General features: G+C 40.3%; 1 protein-coding gene across 1 annotated transcript in view; it reads left to right on the top strand.

The window, feature by feature from the left end:
• Positions 1–8226: 8226 nt before the first annotated feature.
• slc1a2b (solute carrier family 1 member 2b) overlaps positions 8227–22109 on the top strand; it is a 31322-nt gene continuing 17439 nt past the window's right edge. Inside the window, exon 1 of the mRNA XM_051383576.1 lies at positions 8227–8456. The gene's annotated coding sequence lies outside the window, so the exon portion shown is untranslated. The remainder of the gene's footprint in view (positions 8457–22109) is intronic.

The following is a 22109-nucleotide window of genomic DNA, read 5'->3' on the forward strand; positions in this document are numbered from 1 at the left end:
TATATAATATATTATCTAAAACTTAATGAGCCTGAGCATAGTGAGGGATTTTGAGTCTACACTTCTCAGGTCTAATCTTATTTCTTTTCAAGACTTTACATTTTAGGAAGGGAATTTGTAAATTTTCTTAAATTACTTTCAAAAGCCCTGTATCAAAAAGTACCTTACAATATACTGTAGTTCCTTTTCTTCATCTTTCTGTTATTGTTATTATTCAAAAAGTATCCAGCCATTTATAACACTTCATTTGTTGCACTCCACGGGAAGAACATCTTTCAAAGACTCTCTGTCTTTCCTTCACCCATTTACTGAAGTAGAATAACAGCTTAGTATTGTCCCATGTTTCCCAGAGGAGAGTCCCGTCCACTTGGGCTGGGAGACTGTCTGTTCACAGGCCCTGGTTAGATCACAGGGCATCATCCATAGAAACATGGGCAACACTTAACCAAGATTTGACTGTCCTGGGAACAGAGATGTAACCCTGAGCAAAGTACCTGGATAATGATGAGAAAATGCTACCATGAGAACTCCATAGTTAACACTGGAGAGGCAGAGGGGCAAAATACTTGCACAAAATGTTTAGGTTTCAGTCCAGTTTCCCAGTTAGGCTGATGGTCCTTGTATGCTTTGTTCTCAGTGTGAGGAGAAGAACCTTTTCAACTAAAACATTTTGACACAAGGATCCTCAAACAGTTCCGTTCTTAGTATTCCGGTCTGACATAATGTGGGACTTGCTAAGATGATGATGATGATGAAACGTCATCAAACTTACATTACGTTGAGTCTGGTGTTATTTTATACTTTCTTCTTAGTCTTGTTCTTACCGAAGAAATCTTTAAAAATTGGTCACAAATGTTTCAGAATCAGAATCAGAATCTTTACTGTATTGATCCAAGGGGCAAATATTTTCATTACACCAAAATTAATATATAAAGAATATAAATAATAATAATAAGTTAAAGTTAAAGATATATTAAAAATAAGTGAAAATTATGTATTATTTTATAATATCTAACACTATATATATAGAGAGAGAGAAAATAGAAAAAATAGAAAATGTATATGGATATATACATTTATACATACATATAAAAAATACATGAGTCTGAAGTATGTACATTATAATACAATATATGACAACATATAGAGAGATGTGTAGTGTAGTGAAACAGTAGTGAGTACTGAGTACTTTAAGGCAAAGGCACTGTACCAAACGTTACTCAAACGGGTGTAAATTGTGCATTTATCTGCAACTATTTTCTGCTGCGGACTGATATACATTATGAGTAATTACAACACTAGCATGCTATAGCTGGGATTGACTCAAAATAAACTACATTCAAATACAGTAACTTGCCACCCAGTGCAACAGTGCGGCCCATTATCTAAAGGAGTTTTCCTTTATATAAGGCTTTGTTTACTTTAAAGTATCAATTCATCGTTGATTTTGGGCTTTTAGCGGGATTTGGCGACAATAAGAGTATTACTAGCCTTATTCTTAAAGGAGTAATATGTTTACTGCCCTGTGAAATTATCCCAGCCCCCATTTTCTACCCATCATGCCCATAACTCCTCATCATGCTACCCCCAGAACCATTCCTATTCCAGCTCCTTCAGCCCCGTAAAACACACAGCATGTACCTAAACAGAGCAGGGTATTATGCAGTCATTACCTGCCTATATAAAATGGAAGATAGCCATTTATACACTTCTACACAGCCCTGAATAAATATACAACACACTGATGTTTCAATACACAAAGCAATTTTGCTGTATTGATGCACAGCCCCGGCTGTGTTTTCATCCATATGCAGGTCTGTGACTGAATTGCACAGCCAGAAGTGGCAATATGATTTATTATAGCTGTGACTGTGGCAGCTGCAAAGCCCTCTGGCTGCTGTTACCGAACTGAGAAACAGTGTGTGTGAGAGAGAGAAAGGAAATTGGAGAAAGTGAATACAGAGATATGAATGAAACCACAGGAAATATGCATTAGGTATATGTGTGGGCAGGTGCGGTTCCTTTATTTAGGGGGCCAATAACAGTCTTTTGATTTAGCTGTTCTTGTAAACATTTGTACCATTCACCAGGACTGAAGCCAATCTCTCAAATATACAAGGCTGAGTACACAGTTCAATACTTGCATTAACCCCCACCCCCAAGGAAACCTCCCCAACTCCCTGGGGTATTTCTGAAGACTTGCCAGCTTCATTACCCTCGGACATCCTTTTCTAGGTTTTCTGATTGCTCCTGTGAGGCCATTAACACTGGCCTACACCCTTTAGGGTTTGTGCACCTTTTATACAGGGGCGGGTGCAAATGGTAGCTGTTTTTTCTCTAAACAGCTCATTAAAATGCACAACATTAAAAACATCCTGTTCTAAAAGATACATCCAGTGTAAGAGTGTAAAGGTATTGGATTTGGATACTATAGGTTCATGATGTGATGTTTAAATGTCCCACATTACTTCTTTAGTATGTCATCTGTGATACATGATACTACTCATCATATCATCATCATATCATATGATATATCATATGCATATAACACATACATGATCCAGGCCAGTATCTGTAAAGAGAAAAGGACAGACTGCGGTGTACGTACATGAGCCTGATTGTTACAATTCTTAAATCCTGTAAATGGCGCTCATCACACTAGAGACCAACTGATTTGCTGTCCTATTTTTAACCGCAGCCAGTGAGAGCTACTGAAAGATAACTGACCAATCTGCCATGGTAAAGGTGAAGGAACTTGCTACTCCTTATAAATTGAACAAAGACCTTCTCAAGGGAAGCCCACTTACTGGAGTCACAGAGTTCAGCTTCTTGTAGTCAAAACTAAAAGTTTAATATCTTAGTCATCCATTGTTAATTGTTAGTTATCAGCTGACATTACTGAGAAACTTTGGTGGCAAACGGGTGTAGATTAAATACCCCACTGTTTTCCTTGCTGCTTTGCAAATGCAAGAGAATCCCAGTATTCCCATATTGACAGTCTCTCACAGTGCAGTCTGGTACATGTTGGAAGCCAAGATGATTGTCTTTGTCTCACGGGCAAGAAAACCCAGGGGAAGGTTGGCTATATCCTGAACTCCATGAAGGATTTAATTGCAGCAGCATGGAGCCAATAACCCAGGGCAACTAGGCAAGCCATAGTTGTATTGTTTTCCCAAGCAATCTGTAGTTATTTGATAATATTGAGTAATGCCATAATCAACCTCTTCAAAAAGTCAGCACGCCTGTTTGCCGTTGTCAGAATCAATTCCATAGGGTGATAATGGCTAAAATCTGACCCATAGTTCCAAGTGAAACTGATTTAATATCAACTATAAAATGCACCATAAACTAGTCAACTCTGAAATTAGGCAAACCAGGCAGCCATTACAGAACGATAGCCAGTGTCCTGGCTCACATTTGGTCCTAAAGTGCTGAAACAAAGCAGAGTGCACCAACTGCAATCCATAGGCTACCTGGGCAACATATCCCACAGGGCTGAACAAACAAACGTCAGTTGTCTTTTTGCCTCGCAAAATGTTATACTTCACTAGGACACACATCCTCCACCTGTAAAGCATGTCAGTTATCTGTTGAACAAATAAGAAGCACATGTGTTTGCACTGGATCATGCTTCCCACTCTCCTAAAGTGTGCGGAGGCACTGTGGTCTTTCACTGTGTGTTTTTCCTCAGTTGTAATTTTGTGGCTCCACACGAAATAAAACAGTGGTGAGTGGAGTGATACAGTGATAGTATGGTGTATTTAATAAATGCTATTATGTCTAATGTATTAACTAGTCAGACACATTTGTATTCTCTCTGTCTATCAGAGACAGGCAACACTAGACAATGTCAACATTGTGAATACTTGGCAGACTTTGCAATGAGTAATGACATGTACACACGACAAGAAAATGGTGTCTAAGGAACAAATAGATAAAGTGACTAAAGAATGATGGCGGCTAACCTACTTACATGAACTGTTTTCTTATCTTTTGTGACCCTATACACTTTTAAATTTCAATTAATTTCCTTTAATTTATCAGGATCCGCAGGTGCTATCCTTTTGAGGTGCATAAACCATACAATATAGCCTACAGGACATGTTGTGTTTTAACCTTCTTCTCTTTTTTTAGTCCTATTTTCTGCATGTTTCTGGCTCTAGACAGGGACATTCACTTTTTCCATGTGTTTTGCAGCCACAGTAGTTTTTCCTTCACGCTTGGAAAGGGGAGGGTGAAGAATGGGAGTTGCAACCTGCAACTACACCACTAGATGCCACTAAAAAGGTGAACAAGTTGTTTTGGCAATGAACAAATTTGATAAGTGGCCTCTCACAGATGGATCCCTAGCCATAGTTGGCCTGCAAAAAGGATTTCTGCGGTCTCTGATTTAGCTGTATGCTACTGTGTCAGGAGTGTGCACATTCCCTGGAGCTCAACAATGTAATGACAGCTGTCGTTTCAAGCATAAAATCCATCAAAAGCACAGGGCTAACTGTTCAAGGATATACTGAGTGAGTTGAGTCGAAGTACAGAGATCTGGTTTACCATTGTGAGGCGCGATGGCGGAGTTGGGGAAATATGCTCACAAAAACAGTAAAAAGAGTTTGCAGAGATGAAGGTAAAACCTGTCATGGAACTCATGATAGGTAGCAAGTGGCTGTGTGATATGGCCTTCATGGTGGCAGTTACTAAGCACCTCTCAGAGCCAAACATCAAGCTCTATAGTTCCAACCAGCTCCCCAGCTCTCTGCTTTCAAATGTGAAATAATTTAAAACTAAATTACAGTTACAACAACCTCCCTCTGCTGGAGTTTTTTCTTACTCTGAGGAGACATACACTCTGTTTGGGACAACCTACTGCTGACTGACCCAAACCTGGAAAACCAGCTGGGAGAAGCATCATCATTCCATCTGACATCACAGAGATGGAGTTCCAGTCATCGTGTTGAGTTTAGGTTTTTTTGTTTTTCAGTGTTGAGCTTTTGGACCTGTGAAAGACAGAAGAGCATGAAAGCTGATAGAGTACAGAGAGTTGTATTGATTTGTGTGTAAGAATTTTAGCATCTATGCACTAGGGGGAGATGGACACTGCGAAGGACAGGGACAGAGGGAAAAGCTGAAGCAGAAAACTTATTTGAAAAAGAAATAAAAGGGTAAAGATGTCATGGGAAGGAAAAGAGGATAGGATGGGACTATAGGTTGGGAGGAAAATGAAATAAACAAAAGGACACAAAATGGTATGAAGGGTAGTGATGGAAAGATTAGACTCCATATCTGAGGAAGTTCAACCATTGCCCAAAAACATAAACTCCATAAGTCAGCAAGCAGATTGCTGTTGCGATGTCTGGATCTAGATGATCAATAAGGCCGGAGCCTTGCCAGAAAAAATAATATTTTTTAAAACTTAGTTTATAATAATGTAATTAAGCACAAGCTGATAAGAATAATTAATTAAAACATTTTCAAAGGAATTGCATTTTATGTAACAAGGTTGTTGAAAACAAAATATATATATTATTTGAAGGTCCTCATAATCTGTGTCAAGTTAAGTCAAATTGTATTTATAACCTTTAGACCAAAATGCACAAGGGGCTTTGCAATTTGTACAACATTCAACACCATTTGTTCTTAGACCCTCGATTCGGGTAAGAAAAACCTCTAACAGGAAAAAACTGGAAGAAACCTCCGGGAGAGCCACAGAGGATGGATCCCCTTCCCAGGACGGACAAACATGCAATGGATGTCAGCTGTACAGAACAAACCAAGAAGATTGTAAATTAAGATTATTAAATGTAGTCTGTGTAAAGAATGTGCACCCAGCAGGATCAACACTGAATAACTTCAGGTGTCGCCAACTGTATCATTTAACCTCCTCTTCACCAAAGAGACCTGGAAGACGACAGGCCAGAATAGATCAGCAAAAAGTCACAATATATACAAAGTCAAGTTTGATAGTTTAAACAGATTTGAAGCACTCAAAATTGTCAAATTAAACAAATGTATTCATTGCTAAGAATAAAGCTCTATTATGTCATGCCCTTTCCATACCTGCAATTATCGTCTTTACTTTTTCCTTTTCCTCAGCGATGACAGCAAAGCTGCAACTAGAGTCAGTGAGGAATCTAATTAGTGCTGCCCACACAAATACTGAAGCCAGTGCAGCTTAGATAAAGGCTCCCCTAAACAGTAAAACAGCTGGGTCCTTTTCAAAAAATGCAAACTTTGCACTTAGTCACTTGTTTAGAAGTGGAATAACAACTCAGTTGAATAGGTGCTCCACCTCACATAGATTAGTCAGCGTCTGGCTCTATTTCTTTGAGCAGTTTTGGGGATTTGCTCTTAATACTCCCAATGCTCTCATTTGCTGCCCAATGAGCTTTAAAAGCATACAGAGCACTGACCCAAACATAATTGCAATGATAGTTCAGTTTTGTCTACTCTTGTGAGTAGTCTGACAAGCAACACGAGGATGACGCGGAGTCCTGCTACACCACCGTCTGGAGAAATGTTCCCCTCTCAGAAGATCTCTTTCCTAACAGATCAGCTTATGGGCAATTCATAGATTTTGATAGGTTGACTGACAATTAACATTGCTTTTTTTGTAGACGATGAGATCCGAACAGCCTGACCTCCTCTCAGTGGAGAGGCTAACTAGTTACCCCTGCAGGCACTTGTGGAGCACATTTTTGATTCGCCATCAGTTTACGTACACAGTACACAGGTGCTTCAAAAATGATCAGAATTTAGGAAAGAAATTTGCAAAAGAAATTTACGTTTTTAGCATGACCATTTGATGTGATTGTTCCGGCGCTTTGCATTGTGGGACACATCAAATGAGGTACACTGGTTTGATGCATACTGGAGATTTTTTCTGCTGTATTTTTGGCATGCTGCAGATTTTACTTTTGTTTATACATGCTACATTTTGGCGAATTCGGTACATACTGCTAGAATAGTAGGTGGTTTTGAATGCTACCTTTGTTTGTTCTTATGAGGACAGTGTCCATAGCTACCAGGCTCGCCAACCTGCCATCTCTCCTACTTTCCCTCTTTCCTTCTTGTCTCTTCTCAAAGTCAGTACCAAAAGCATGTGCATGAATGTAAATTTGTTTTTTGTGTGTTTATCATATATTACATGAGCTTGTCTGAACTTTGAACTTTATGTCTTGGTTGCTTTAATAAAAAAAGAGAGAAGAGAAATGAGTCTCCACCACCTCATAAAAATAAATGTCAAACATGTCAGTCGCCAGAAAATGAATCAGCCACTAGTTTGATCCTCAATTAATCATTTCAGTATTTTTTAAAGCTAAACAATTCATTGATTAACTGAGAAAATAATCAACATTAATTAAACCAATAACAACAATAATTGTTAACCGTAGCCTTGATGATTAATGACTGTGATTTGTTTCTACCACAAAGTTTTTCCCTTTTCATTCCCAATTGTTTCTTGTCTTATTCTTTTTGCTCAACCTCATCCATGCAGACATAAATCTGCCCCATTTTGTCATTCCGAGTCATTAGTGAGGCGAAACACAATACATATATCTAACATGGGCCAAAAATGCTCCCATGCCCCTCTCGTCCATGGTTTTGTCTCCCATGGATCATATTTGGTGCTTTTATTCAGTTTTTAATGGATCCTTAAAGGCTAAAATTGAATAAATTAACTCTAAAATAAGTGCTCAAAGTACTTCACTTTGTAACTTTAAAGGCTTTCTGCTGAATTGCAGTCATATAGACCTGCCGTACATGATATAGGCCTACTGCATAAGATTACAGAGACACTATTGGGTGATATTCTAAAGAAATCAAGCACAGGCTTTAATTAATTTTACCCTATTTCTAGCCAGTGCAACAAAATAAAGGTCATACAAACATCACAGACTGGCTAATAAGGTCAATGGTGAGAGGCTCAAAGAACCTGGGGGACACCTTCTGCATGTTAATGCACAATTTAAATCGATACTTTCAATTATCAGAAAATGTGGGAAATGAAATCAAGCTCTCTGCTCTACAACGTTTTAGGAACAGGTTTTCCCATCAACTTTGTGTTTGCAAATCAGGGTGTGTGTGAGAGAGAGTGAGTGAGAAAGAAACAGAGAGAGAAAGCGAGAGATGAGTAATCTATGGTATAGGCTGCATCTTCAACCAACGAGAGTTGGCATTCCCATGCACAAGAGACAAAGAGGGGGGAAACGGGCGGAGGTGGGTGGGGGAGTAAAGCGCCGAAGAGTGAGGTGAGGCAGAGCTCATTCACTGGGATCGTTGAGCTGCGGAGCTCCTCGGATTTTACTGACAGAGAATCCCTCCGTTTGGTCTGTTAAGCGCCCCTGTCCTGGACCGCTGTGCGCTCTGCAGCTCGCTGTGGCTGACCCTCTGTGAAGCGGACGCGACAAGGCCCTGCAAGGGGACAAGACCAAAAACTTTTTTCATCGTGCTTTTCAACAAAGGTAAGATGCTGTTTTGTTTTTATTTTAGCCTGCAAACAGGACCACTAAGACCGCAGTCGTGGAGTTGATGAGGACATACATGGCTTGTCTTGATCATGACTTGTAGCTTAATTTGTTGTTTATCCTCACAACAATTCTCAGGTAAACTGAAATAATTGCTTTAATGGAGAAATGACTGCAGGTGCACCGGGGGTTCATGTTTTAGGTAAACTATACAGAATTAGACTTCAAAATCAAACCTGTTTGTAGAGCTCCCTTCAATTAAGCTTTAAGGGTATTTTTTTTGTATTTCTTTCAACATTCACATCCCATATATGCTCATAGATGAAGACATAGAGAAGTGTCAACCTGCGGTGAAAAGTCCCGGAGCGCAACAATAACCTGGCGCTGCACATTAGGCAGCGTTCCACGGGTGAACAAAAGAGACGCATTTACACACATCTTACCTCGGATTTCAGACATGCATTTATTAAATACAAGTCGAATTGATATGCTGCAGATACATTATCTAAGTTAACCTTCTTACCCTGTCAGTTACAGTAATATCAAGGAACCATCCGAATGCGTCCCTGCGCGTTTGTTGAGACAGCAACACTTTGGTGGCAGAGCTGTAGACAAAAGCCTTTAGGACAAATCTGTTTTTAATACATTTCTGGCTGTAGTGTTTAATTTTGCCTAAAGCAGCCTACTCTAAACTAAACCGAGCCAAAACGCCCGACGTTTCCCTTCTCAGTCGGATACAGTGTTGGATACTTGTGAGAAAAGAAAGTTGCTTTGAACTGAATTATAATTTTACCTCTAACTTTAAAAGTATTTACTTAATAGAAACAGCTATGGCGCCAACACATTTTATAATTGAGCCTGAGACATTTGGAATAGCAACGGGTGCGATTGAATGAATGTTTAATTACCACTGTGCTTCTGCATATAGGATTCATTTTGGTAATACATTAGTCAACAAGTTGCAGCTCACAAAGTGGCTCACTCTGGCTGATTCACTAAAAGCCTAAATCATGTAGATACTTGATTTTGTAAACCTGTTTGGTTTCTGATAAAGAAGCACACCTGCATTGTGATTTGCAGCGTTTTGTATATTATTGTATTTATAACATCACCATAGAGCGGAGGAGTTCACGGCATTCCCTGTGTCCGTTACCTAGCTGTGTGTTTTTTATTTTATTTTTGTATTTTTTTGAATGTCTTATATCAGGGGTGCATACTATTTTTGCGCAGAACTGGGAAATGCTCCTGGAGGGAAAAACTGAATGCTTATTACCTTACTATCGCCACCCACCTTTTCAGCCAATCGTTGCAGCCCTTTCCTCTTTCATATTAGAACGCCTGCACTAGTTCGGGCACGCACACACACGGGCACGCGTAGTTTTCCAATAGCACCATCAATGTCACCATGGAAACCGGTTCTCTTGGCACACTCAGTTGATCGCCGTCAGCATTACTCTTGGCTTGTCATTTAAAAAACGTGTAGGCCTACAGGGTGTGGATCCCTCTCAGCACCAACAGCATGTTGATGCATGTAACCTGGAAATCAGATTTAAAGGCAGTGTTCCACTGGTGGTCCTGGTGAGAGGAACTGGCTGCACCATGTGCATTGTGTGCAAGGGCTGTGATCTGAAGAGGCCTTGGCCTTCAGTGTAATTGCTGGGAGAATCTGTAAAGGAAAGTGTCCATGCAGCTAATGCGTTTTGTCCTTTTCCCAGAGGCTGCTCTCTAAACTACTGTACTGTGGCATTTGCTGCCTTACATGAATGAGCACAACAGACATTCAAGGCAAGTTTCGCACATGCTGAAAGACAGGATGAGTCATAATGTATAAGGGCATAGCCTGAATCTGTAGGAAAGGTGATTATTTTTAATCAGCAAATGTATGTGTTTATCATGTGAGAGAGTTACATGCAGCCAAGACCAATTCACATCCAAATCAATGGGAGTCTGCTTAGGCACATTATGCACATATTTAGCATTTGTTTACAGAGAAGAACATCATTAATTTAAGGGAATTTATGCAGCACCTATTATCTGGGAGTGCTCCATTAATCCTTTTTACCTGCATTTGTCAGAAAATAATAGAATGCAATTTGTTTATGTTGTTTGTGCCCATATTGTTATTCTATTTAATATATATATATATTTATGTTATTATCAGCTCATATAAATGTTCAGATTTATACTGTCTCTGGAATAGACTGGATTAATCAAAAATAAATGGCATTATATATAATTCTGTTTGAATTAATTCCTTTCTTAAGATATCGTAAGTAAATCTAAACATCTCATTAAGGAAACACCTCTTCGGTATGGCCACAGGGGACAAAGATTTTAATCCAAAATGAATTGTGTGATATCAATATTTAGCTGTCTTTATTATAGTAACAATCAATAACAAACTGTTTTTTGGATGTGACACAAGTTAATGATTCTAAAACCAAAAAGCAATCATGAAACTATATGCCCAAGAAATCTTATACACTCAATATACACTCACACACAACATACAGGGGCACTCAAACCCCTCCAGCATCGCCGATTTCCCACTGGAAGTGAAACGAGTCCAAATCCTATTTCTCTCAGAATCTGTTATGTTAACCATCTGTGAAGACATTACTTTAATTAGGGTAGACATCGCTCAGGGTACTGAGGGCAGAGTAGATGTTTACATGAACATGTGTGTTTGTGATTGTGCCTTTGTGTTTAATATAGGCTGTTCTACTGTGAGGCGTGCACACACACACTCTCACACACGCACAGACACACATGGGGGAGGGTAGTTGTGGAGATATGCAAGCCAGGGGTAAATAATATGGAAAGGAAAAGGAAGTAACAGCAGCTGGTCAAAAAAATCAATATCCTGACTAACTGATAGCTTCTTCATTGACTGTGCTTTACTGTGGAAATTAAATTTTACCAATCGATTTGAACAGTTTTATGGATTGAATAAAGTGGCCGGCTGTGCTTGAGAATTATTAAGAGAAGAATCCACTGGATGGATTTGTCTGGAATACTGATATGGCTGAGAATGGTAGAGCAAATCAGCCATCACCAGTAAGCAAGCATGAACTGATTAAAAGGAAATTGCATTCACACTGCAGAGTAAGCTGAAATATTAATTGAATCCTATAGGATGTTCACATTGTGTGGATAGAATGTGATAATATACTCTTTTTTTCACTGCGAGAATTTATTATATTTTTATATAACACCTGACAACTTGAGAAACAAGCAGGCAGCAGATCGTGCTGGCCTATTTTCCTTGCTGCCTTCATATTTTGTACACTGCTCCATTATGTACTTCAGTGCAGTTTAGTGCCTGAGAAAAACAATAAAACCGAAGAACAATGAGGAAACACTTCAGCTTCTGCCAGACAAACTGAGATTTTACACTGCCAGAAGTGTTAGATAGAGTGGGAGAGTAGCTTTAATATGTGGGAGTGACAGAAAGAGAAAAAGATGAGGAGGACAGACAGTAAAACATAGAACCATTTCTCTGGCTGAAAAGAGATAAATGGCTTTAGGATGGAGTGAGTGAGCAGGGTAGACGGCAGGATTGTTTCTCCTCCTTGACATTCTCCTCCATGCATGGAGGATGTGAAAGGGCCCGCACAAGCAGCCTGAAGACTGAGCATATGTTACCTGTCTGTGGCCTCTCTCGCTGCTGCTAGGAAAGGCATGCAGAGAGAGTGAGAGAGCAAGTGATACAAATAGAGAGTGAGAAAAGGGAGGTGGGCTACAAGCTGGGAAAAGTGGAAGAATGAAAGAAAAAGGAAGAGAATAGGACAGTAGAAGTGATTAAAAAAAGAGGGAAACAGGTGAAATAGACACCAGAATACGGCAGGGAGACATCCACGGAGAAGTGTATGTGAGTTTGTGTTGTGTGTCTCCATTCATGGAGCTTCTCTGTGGTCTTGCTGGCAGTCTGTGGCATCTAGTGCTTGAGTAATCCTCCTGGGAACACGCCGAAGCTGCCAAAGTGCCATCCAGCTCTTCTTTTCACTCTTTACCACCCATGCTCGTATATCTCTGTCTCTCTTTTTCTCATTTTCTCGATACTCCTCTTTCCCTTAGCTGTTCCTTTCATTTCGGCCCTTCCTAATTACCTTAATATCATCCAATTTCATTTGTCTCTGCACTTGATTCTCCCTGTATTCTTGTGCTCTCTCTTTGCTTTCCGGGCCTCCTCATTACTGTATTCCTGATGTGAATCTTCCTAATATGTGGGATTCATGCTCTTTTCCTTTTTTCTTGCTCTTGTAGTCTTGCCTATAGAATCAGTGTTTCAGTTCTCAGAGAGCAGAACAGAGTGAGGCCTTTCCCATGGTTTGACCAAACAAAGAGCCTGGCTCCCTTCACTTCTGTATGACTGCACAGGAACAGAAACAGAGGCATTCACCAGTGAGTCTGCTGCTGGGCGGCAAAACGATAGATCTCCATTGGCCATGGTCAAGGCATTTCTTCAGTTTCGCTATGAGACAGCAGCGATCATTAAACTGCCCATATAATCTGTTAATGTGTAAAGTATGGAACACAATCTCTCCCAAAAGTGCAACCATGTGTGTCTATCATTTAATGGACACCTAAACAATTATTTCCTTGAAGTTTTTCCTTTCGCAGCTGCTTATTTGTAAACCTTGTATGCAGAAAAGAGGAATTCAGTTTTCAGTTCCACACATACTGTGTGTGCTAGGTAAAGAAAGCCACCCAGCTGCTGTCGTGTGGCAGAAATTCAATAAATACAGACGTAGATTTAGTTAAATAGTGTTAAATTTATTACCATTACAATAAATATTATTGGGAACTTGTCAAGCTGAGCTTTTCTGAGACAGACAACATACTTACATAACTTACATAAAACGTACATAAAACCAAACCTAGAAATAAAACATATTAACAGCCAAAATATACCCTTAAGTGTCAAAGGTATACAATTCAATATCCAAATACCATCTACATAGATTAACAAACACAATATGTTAAATAATAAAAAAGCAGGAAACATTCAGCCAAAAAACAAAAAATACATTAAGTGTTCTGTTATGATTTATATTACATCACAGTCAGCTTTCAATTTATTGTGACTTAAAATATCTTATTTCAACTTTCTAATAGTTGTCACGTATTGTGTGTAAAGATGAAGCAACACATTTTGAGACTAAAAATGTCTGTGTAACCAGTGCAAAGTCCATGTGGGAAATTTTTGTTTGGCCTCATCTGGTAGACACAGGTCAAAAGCCATGGTCAGAGTGGCCAAGTTAAAAAGCTTCCACTGAAGTTGAGAACTAAGATAAGAGGGTTAGGCCAACGTATCCTGAAATACACACTAGACACAGTTCCTCTCACAAGTTAAATAACTTGATCTGGTTCACAGTGGCTGTATCTGCTAGGATTTAAATGATTAAATTGGTAGTTTTTATTCCTTCTTTTCAAAAGGACTCAGATTCAACAGAATCAGTGTCACGCATTAACATTTATCTACAGGGTGGGGTGCCCCAGAGAGGATTGAGTCAGTGTTTACTGTGGTACAGTGAAGGCCTCATCCCACCCACCCCTTCACCACTGCCACTGTCCTCCTCCCAGAACACCCTAAACCACCCACATCCCATTGGCACCTGCTACATCGGAATTCAGGTCAGCTGGGGGAGTCACGAAATTGCTCTGAGAGTGATTGGTAAAGGGGAGGAGGGGTCTCATTTTGTTTTTTCTCTTGGCACCAAAGACCACTGAGAACAATCATCCCATTGTGCCGCAACAAAAGTATCATAATTAAAGCACATTAAGTGATTCGTTCAAAACAAATAGAAGACTTCATCTGAACAATTGTTACAAGATGCAGTCTGACAGATTCACACTGGTTATCAGATGGAGCTACTTTTGTTTTTATGCCATTGCTCTGTGAACCTTATGCCTCAACACGCAGACAATACTACCTCAATATATTACAATAAGGCAGGAAGATAAGTAACCTCCATACAGACTCCATACATCAGACATGTTTGACAGTTCCAAATACTGGACCATGTGATCTTACAGAATCTAAAGCGCTGCTTACAAATATGTTAATATTTTGTTTAACTTCTTTTGAGCTTTTCGAAAAAAATCCTTTTATACTGTAGCCGTTGCTCTAGCTGCTTTTCTCCTCCCATCCTTCTTTTCTAGAGCAAAGCTTTTATGTCAGTTTCATAATGAGGATAATGGGAGGATCAGTGAAGGGGAAAAAAGAGGATGAAGCCTAGAGTTTCCATATGGTGGCAAAAATATAGCTAGATATCATTTTCCCATTTGATCCCAGCGCCATCAGCCCAGGTCTGACCTGAACAGGAACACAGAAAAAAAGTAACTAAAGATATTGAAAAAAAAAAAAGTAAAGTAAAAGTAAAACTAGTGTCATTGCACTTCACCCACTACCCCTTCCCTTCTCACTTCCACCTTCCTCTTCCTTTGCCCCTTTTTACTATTCCACAAATCCTCAATTAAGTGCGTAATGGGCCTCTGAGGCAGGTTTGTGTGCTTCTTTGTTCAACTCTGGGGGATCGGCCGGCATTAATGTTCCTCTTGAGTTTGTAAATAGCCTGAGCTGTGGGAGCGCAGAGCAGAGCTGCCACTTGTCCGCTTAATCGCGGAGAGCTCCATCACTTTCGGACATTTTGCGGAGCCAAAACAGGACATGCATGAGAACTTCAGCACCAAATACAATGCCCACACTCGGAGGAGTAACCTCAGCACCCATGTCCACCTCCCACTTCTTCCGGAATAAACTCCCTTTACTCTCTCACCCTCGGGACTCTTTACCCGTCTACCCTCCTCTCCCCCAAAATGACCCTCACTCCTCCTACTCCACAGATCCCCGACCAATCCTCCCTCTGCATGAGTGCTGCTCCCCACTGCTCAGCCTATCCCATCTCGATGAGCCCAGCTGATAGACCCTACAGTCTAGTTTTGTTTACCTCACCCACTTGTCCAGCGGAACACACAACAATCCCCTTCATTGCATGTTTGTCAGCCCCCTTTTCAAAACTAAAAGAGGAGAGTGAGAGAGGAGGGGGGGGGTGGGGGGTACAAAAACAAAAACGAAGGAAACAATTAAATTGCCCCTCCTCCCCATGAACCCTGTGCTAGCGGTTTCCCAGCTCTGGATTCTGTGAACTAACTTGGAGGCCTGTAAAGTGGCCCATTATTCTAGTAGGGGTGGTATGTTCCAAGAGCGGCTTGCCTCAATGGCTGATGAACACAGAGAGGGTTTTGTTTGAGGGTTTTGGCTCACCACATTATGCACTGGTTAATTAGGAGCTACATCTATCTATCTATCTATCTATCTATCTATCTATCTATCTATCTATCTATCTATCTATCTATCTATCTATCTATCTATCTATCTATCTATCTATCTATCTATCTATCTATCCCTTCACCTTGAAGTGAAAACATATACATGAATGTGCTTATTACATAATAGGTCATCCCTAATGGTTTGTAACGTAAACCGGGATTATGAACTGACCTATTATAAATTATAATAATAATACATAATAATAATTATATTATAAAAATTGTCCAAGTTTAGTGTCAAATTCAATAAATTTAGATTTATTTAGTATATTCAAATCAGTTTGACATACTACAGAATCCCGTTGTATCTAAATGGATCCTGACATCACAGGGAATTCTGGGTCCTTTTATTGTATGAGGATTACAGTGAACCGGGATTTCGGGGAATTTGTGTTGTATGCCTTAAGTCTCGACTGAAGGGGGTTTACCATCCTCTGAGCAGGCTAAGATGAGTGTGCTCTGGGGATTTGGCTGTAACTAGGATCAAACAGTGGAAGTGTGTTGAAAATGCTTCTGCCCAGAGGTTCTGATAGTGATTGACTGTGACTGTAGACAGGCTGTCATAATTAGGCAGTGGAAAAAGCTTAAGCGAGCGCGTTCACTCTCAATGGCATTCCAGTGCTGCGTGTGACTGAAGAAATATTTACATAGTTTGACAAAGTATGCGGCGAATAATGACGTGGAAAGAAAAACAATGAGATGAGGAGCAGCAGCAGGGATCCCTCTGTGGCTTTTCACGTTTAACAGCAGTCAGTAATGCAATAATGCAGTAAGGCAATGGTTAGCTCTTATTTTCACATTATTTAAGGGATATGATAAAATCACCCCCTGGTTCCTGTGCATAGATGTGGTTCTGAAAGAACAGTGTCAGTGAAGTGGTCCTGAAAGGAAAGCAGGCCTGCACTGTTAGAGGCCTGAAGTCATCATAATTGAAGTTGTTGATTAAAATTCAGTTTGGTACACTAAAACAGTTGCCCAACACTCGGGTTCATACCAGGTTTTCATACCCTGCAGATTTTGTTAGTATCCTGTGTGCTTTGGTGCCTAGAAACAAGAGTGTGGTTCCAGATATCTGCCTCTGCTGAAGATGTGTCTGTCTGTCAGACATGCATTCCAAATCAAGGCACTCTTTTAGTCGATACCTTATGTTGTGATAGCAGTGATATGTTTTGTATGTGTGTGTGTGTGTGTGTGTGAAAGAGAAGGAAGAAGAAAAAATGGAGAGAAAATGAGGAGACAGTGAAAGAGCAAGTATAATGAGGAAGAGAGATGCATACTGTACACATACACACACAACGAGCCAGAGAGAGCGAGAGACTGACAGCTCTGTCACACTTCCCTGGTTTTCTGATCTGCTCCCCACTGTATTCTGTTCATCCTTGAAGGAGTGTTGCTATTAGAAAAAAATACAATGTATACAGGGAGTATTTGCATCAAAAAGACATTTTCAGCTAGATAATGATCATATCCTATAGAAATCCATGTACGATAACATTAACATAGGGCATGTCTACATACAGTATGTTTCAAGTTCTATTTACAGTGATAAGCATAACATGAATTTCAGCCAGTACATACCATATGGCACATTTCCCAAAAGAACAGGGGTCATTTACATCAAGCAGTACTGAATGAAGTCTAAGAATTTCTGTTGGTTGTATAGTCAGCAGCCAAATCTGCAATATCTACAGCAGAGCTAGGCAATTACAAATCCAGTTGGTCGGAAAACCTTATTTTTAGCTTTGGTTAATGATACATTTTATCACCTCATCCATGATGACATGCATTTTTTAACAGTTTTAGAGTCTGTGACTGGTCGATTCTTCTTTGCCAAGATCCAGGATACATGAAGGGAAGCAGCTGTAGCTCGGTTTCCGTCCGTGTGAGTCTTAGATCATAAGATTCACTCAAACTCTGCACTTAAGCAACCCTCTCCTGTGATTCTTCAGAAAAGTATGTCTGGAAAGTTTGTTGCTTCTCAGTGTGGTGCCTCTTTAACTACCGCAACACGCTCATTGCAAATTAAATGTATTGGTTTGACGTTTGGAGAAACATATAAAAAAACATGTACTTGCCAGCTTTGGAAGGGTAAAAAGTTGATCTGTGATAAGATACGAATGGCAGTGTCGCTACATCTGTAAACATCCTGCTCAGTCGGTACTGAACATGTGGAACCCTTAACAGAGATGAGAAGGAAGCAAGATGGCGCACTCATTAGCTACTTCCATACACTGTACTGTGTTTGTAGTTTACTTGTTTTGCCATAAATCATATTTATGTATGCTGGGCCACTAGGAGGTTGCTTCTGGGCCAGATATAGCCTACGAGCCACCAATACACTAGGCTGGATCTACAGTATACAGATAATTCACTTTTAATTAAGCAAACTGTACTGGATGTAGAACATTTGTCAATATGTTCTTAAACAGCTGAATCTGAAAACTCTAAAATGTGACTTTTCCATTAATTTACCTAGCTACCCCTAGAGGCTAGAATAATTTCATTAGAACATTTTAAGCTATTTCTATTGACTTTAGCATTTTATCAACCACACGCACAAATTTAGGATTATCATGTGCTAGAAATGTGTACATACGTGTGTGTGTGTGTGTGTGTGTGTGTGTGTGTGTGTGTGTGTGTTTGTGAGTTTGACCATCCTAGCTGGCTAATGGGTTGTGTGTGTGTGTGTGCAGGAATGCCCTTTATGTCAACACTGTGGGGTAGTGTGAGGAGAGAGGGGCACGGCCACTGCTGCAGGCTATGCTCAGTCCCTACAGACTCCAGTGTTTAATTAGTGAGAGAACATCCATCCTCCTTAGTCCTCTTATTGGCAAATCCTGAGTGAGACTCTAACCCCCCTCAACCCGCCTCCAATACCACAGGACTGGACCAGCAGAGATTTATGATCACAGCCAACATTGTAATATTTTTTGTGTGTGTGTGTGTATGTGCTTGTATTTACACAAATGTGAGTTGGGGGGGAGACACAGTGTAAATGCATGTATCGTCTACATATATTTAAATTTCACAGTGTGGCAGGTGAGTTTAGTGATGTATGAAACGTGATTTGTGCACTAATCCCATTTCATAGGGCCAGCTGCCCAACACAGATGTCAGCTCTTCATGTATCCACAGAGAACCTGATTACACAGAAACCCTTCATATACTGTATGTATATGTAGCGACATGCGCCATCTCATTCTCCACTTCAATTAATTGCTTTAATCTGACCTTTGTCCAACCCTTTCTCTCCACCTTCACTTATATTCCCATCTGTTTTCCATTCAATTCCTTTGTCTCCATCCTTACCTTCATCAGCCACACCTTTCCTTTTCCACCCTTCCCCCTTTTTCCTTTACCCTTCCCCCATACATTGTTACACATCTATCTTTATATGGCATTCTTGCCATTTCACCCCTCCCACCCTTCCCTCTGTCTACTATACGCCTCTCTCTCTGCCTCTGTCATCCCCCCCCCGCAATGTAGCGGGTATACCATAGCGGCGGTTTAGTAGGGGGTGGGGTGGTCCTGCCTTACTGGCAGATTTAATGAGCTCCTGTGGGGATCGGACCAAAGCCATCAAAAGCTGCATGCTGCTATATAGCCAGCTCTGTTAAACAGATGTGTCTTTGCTAATGATAGTAGCATTGCTTCATATGCAGCCGGTATGAACACATGAGCAGCTATAGGAAGAAAGAGATGAGATTTGTGTGACACCTCATCTGATAGAAGAGGTTGTGGGGAGGTACAGCAAGAAAACATGACTATGGATGAACTTCTTTTTACCACTGACCTTTCATCTGTGCAGCTTTAGGCAAAATATTGGGGCTGGGGATAGGGGATACTGGATGGGCAGTAACAAAATCCTTGTGGTTGTAGCTTTGAAGGAGACTGCTGCAATCATAGCATCAAAGTTACGATTTTTAGAACATGATGGAGGAAAGAGTGAGAGGTTTTAAGGCTGAGATATGCAATATGAATGCCAGAGAGTTTGGGAGTTGGTCACTTTGAGTGCAACAAAAAAAGAGAAAAGAGGAGACTTAAATGTGGAGAGGTAAAGTCATGTTGGTATGAGTAATTAATTATATTTGAGTGACAGCTGTAGAATCGGCTGTTAAGTGGGTTGTGGTTGGATAGGATAGCGTCAAACTAAGTCTCTCTGCAGATATTATCCAGATGAATAGGAATCACCCAATTCATTCCTATGACAACCACTCCCCAGCATAATAGACTGTTAGCACATAATTACAGTGGAATTGGTCACATCTGAGAGACCTATGCAGACTACAACACAAGCCTCCGGATTCCCAGAGGCTCTCTAATGACTGCCTCATTATGGACACAAAGACTTGTGCCAAACAAAGGGAAACCTTAGAGGATGCTGAGGGACAGGCACGTACAGTATGGCTCAATCATGCGTTGCTACAATGCTGATGCACCCAGACTGTAAAATAGAATGGTAAAAATGGAAATGTTACGAAAAGCATATACACAGGAGTTACAGTGTCACAGCAGTCATATACAATGTATAAACCACATTGCTGCACATGATAACCAAGAAGGAGAATGGTTTTCTTCTGTAAGATTATTACAGAAAAACACCTGCCAGAGGTCACTCTATTTGTGTGTGAATTCCTGTCTGTCGACAGTTTGTACGACAATGACACATGCTAATCATCTGACAATAGTTACATGTTTATGGTATGTTTCTATCCTTAAGATCACGTAGGATCAGTTGTGGTAAAAGAAACTCTTTAAGCACTGCAGCTCCGGTCACTGTGAGCTGAGGAACTAGGGCTGTGTCACTGACCATGGTACTGAATGCCTGCCCTGCTACCCCATATCTGTATGGAAGGGTTAACCCTTCAAGACCAGACTGCTCACAGTTAAAGCAGACCTTACTGTAATAATCACCCAAAAATGTGGTATTAAGCAGTCAATCAATAGTAGCTAATACATAAAATAAAGTATTTACAACTGCATTATATATAGATGTAAACATTTGTAAGAAAGTAAGTTCACTCAATAAACATTTTTACCTTTTTTTAGTCCATTTAAGTTTTCAATACCTTACATTTCATTGTTTAGTTTATAATAATTAAAGCAAAATAATAAATAATATAATAATAATTAAAAAAAGGATAGATTATTTAATTCATTCCAAAAACAGTGACTGACAGCATTGAATTAACTTCAGTGAATATCAGCAAAAATCTGCTTCATTTAGTGTGGAACTTCTTTGGTTAAGTCTTTGATAAGACTGTATTCTCACTCCAGTGTTCACTTGGAAGTGGTTCAAGACAGCTTTCAAGTGGACCACTGAGTGACTCTGCACACCACATACCTTTGTTTGGAGTCACTCTATTACCCATAAAAGTTGATATAGGAAAACGAAGATTGGACCAAGTGTGTTGCGTGCTTTGGATGAGTAGATTGGGAAGAGGCTGATATACATGAATATATGCACACAGTGGGCACACACATTTAAAGGATTCTTTTGCAGATCACAGGCATATATGAAACACTTGGTAGATACATTTCATTTGGGCAGTTGTTGTCCCATGTACTGGGAATAATAGGAAAGCCCGGTGTTGATTGTGGTTTGGTATTTGGCGTTGAATCTATGAGCCAACTTTCACCCGATGGGAAAGTTTTCTCCTATGGTCCCTCCACTCATAGGAGATATTGTATCTTAGCAGGCAGCACTCTTAGAGGTTACACTGCTGATGGAATAATCCAGATTTGCATGACACTCCACACATCTATCTATCACTATCTCTCACTAAATGCATTCATCCCGACAACCATCTAGGGATACATAATTGAGACGCGTAGAGTGACAAAGCTTCCCATTCTTCAGATGCTGGAATTTATCTCCCACTTCCTATGCACAGCACAACCTGGAGTGTTTGCTGAGAGCTTCATTTGGGGGGGCTTTTTCACAGCTCCTAGGCAGCCAGTATGTGTGAGCCCATTTCTTCCCACTGCATGGCAAGTGGCTGTGAGGCCCAGAGGGGCCAGATATATCCGGAGCCTGGCCCAGCTCCAGTTGTCTTTACCTCACAGTATATTGTGATGCTCCAGTCATGAGAACGGGCACAGGGCCCCTCCAGAGACCAGTGGGAAACTTGTATTCTCATTTACATCTTCCTCTGTTGTATGTGTCCCAACAACCTGAATTAGACAAGTATAAGCATGCAACCGGTCACTAATGTAAAATTGTCAATTGTTATGTAAGCACATGTTGTGGATGGTAGAGTGGCATTGTATGCGTGTGACAGTAGCTCATTAATTATGCTGCATGGTTGCCAAAGA

The sequence above is a fragment of the Dicentrarchus labrax genome, unplaced genomic scaffold (genome assembly GCF_905237075.1).
Source record: "Dicentrarchus labrax unplaced genomic scaffold, dlabrax2021, whole genome shotgun sequence".
Lineage (NCBI taxonomy): Eukaryota > Metazoa > Chordata > Actinopteri > Moronidae > Dicentrarchus > Dicentrarchus labrax.